The sequence below is a fragment of the Aplysia californica genome, unplaced genomic scaffold, assembly GCF_000002075.1.
Source record: "Aplysia californica isolate F4 #8 unplaced genomic scaffold, AplCal3.0 scaffold00025, whole genome shotgun sequence".
NCBI classification, from domain to species: Eukaryota; Metazoa; Mollusca; class Gastropoda; order Aplysiida; family Aplysiidae; genus Aplysia; species Aplysia californica.
Window position 1 is genome coordinate 2,323,167 of NW_004797295.1, and position 2,101 is coordinate 2,325,267.

A 2,101-nucleotide genomic window follows, 5' to 3' on the forward strand; every position below is an offset into this window, starting at 1 on the left:
CCCAATGTGTGTGTGTGTGTGTGAAAAATGGAGCTAACAGTTTTGAGCTTCGAGGCTTTCAAGTTCCCAAAAATATTAGAAACATATTTATGGTGGAAAAGTAACAGCTGGGGTAACTCGATAAACACTTTCCCCTGTAAACCCCGGTCTGTGAAACTATTAGTCTATAAGTCAAATTGCAATTTTTAATATCTCTCTCTCTCTCTCTCTCTCTCTGTCTCTCTCTCTCTCTCTCTCTCTCTCTCTCTCTCTCTCTCTCTCTCTCTCTCTCTCTCTCTCTCTCTCTCTCTCGGCGGCGTGTGGATTCTCATGGGGAATTTCTTATCCAGTGTCTGTCTGTCTGTCTGTCTGTCTGTATGCCAAGGCTATGGTGTTGTTGTATCCTTTTCACCTGGGTTGGCCTTGACAGGTAGGATGGAAACAACCTTCTTCAAACTTAGGCTATCTAAATTGAGTCGATAGGAATGTAAATAATGAACTACGGTACCGTGATTAGAATGACGAAACAGTTTTCCTTACACAAACGTACCGGTAGTCGGTAGTGTTAAATAGTTTGCCAACGTGGGGTGGGGGTGGGGGGCATGGGTATAAACCTTTTACTAAAAGACTGAAGGGTTTCTCATTATACTCCGAAAACCTAGGTTTGTTGAGGCTATAAACTATAAGATAAGATAATAAGATAAGATAAGATTCATCTTTATTGTCCAGATCCTGGCACATTGTTTTGGTGATCCACCACGTGTACACACACACACACACACACACACACACACACACACACACACACACACACACACATACACACACACACACACACACACACACACACACACACACACACGCACATGTGCACACACATGCACACACAAGTTGGCTTACAATCACATGTATAATATAAATGAGCAGCAATATAAACAATAATAACCGTAAGCTAGATACACACTCAATGTTATTTTGATGCATGCTCTAAGGTCGTAAGTATACTTATATAAGATGGTTAAGATGGAAGCATTTTGATAGATGATGGTAAAAATGACCTTCTGTATCTTTCTTTGTTACAGATCAGAAGCCTAGGTCTTTTACTTCTGACTGATGTTTTTATTTGAGGGAACAAGGGATGTTTGTTGTCTAAAAAGATGGAATTAATTTTCTTAGTGCAAGCTGTTATGTACAATTCATCCAAGTAGGGGAATGAAGATATTGAAATTTTACTTGCTTTCCGTATTAGTCGATTTAATTTTTCTTTATCTTGTTGTCTTGTGTTCCCGGCCCATGCTGTTATACAAAAATTGATCATACTTTCTATGGTTGAATGATAGAACATGGACATCAATGTTTTATCAACTTTAAAATACTATTCCTTAGAAAAAAAAGTCTTTTGTTCACTTTTTTATGCAGGAGAGAAGTGTGGACACGTCAGTTGAGTTTGTTGTCTGTAAAGTACTGTTGCGAGCGCCGTAAAACCTTACTAAAACTAAACTAAAAACCACAGAGTGAGTCAGCAGAACCGTTTCTTTTTAAAGATAAGTTTGCTTCATATAGATCTAGTAAAAAAACAAAAAACAAACATCTAAAAAGAAGTAAAATGTTGGAAGAAGAAGAATTGTCAACAGGCTCTTGGCCAGATGGCGCCAGATGTCTTTGTAGTAGTGCGCATTTCACAGATCCGATGAAAAAAGCGAGAGACTAGTTCCATGGAAAACTAAAAGCAGATGTTGCATTTATTTATGAGTCAAATCATGTTAAGCTTCACCCATCTCAGTTCTTTGATGTGGATTGTCCCAAAGAGGTATTCATCATGCATTAAAATGTGGGTTAAAAAATTTCAAGTTTTTCAATTTAATTTTTTTTTTTGGGGGGGGGAGGGGAGGGGGATGTTGTTGTTAATCGAGATGAGGGCGATGTTGGTGCAGTAGAAGATGTTGTTGTTTGTGAGAGTTTTACGACGTTCGCAACTACATCAAGTCATATATGAGCGCGCGGGGCACAAGTTGGTTGTTTTCATGTTAGTTCACAAGTATGGCTTGATTTTACTTTGAGGTTGAAGTTAAACATTTCATGATAAGATATTAAAAGTAAAAACAGTTATTTACATTGTACA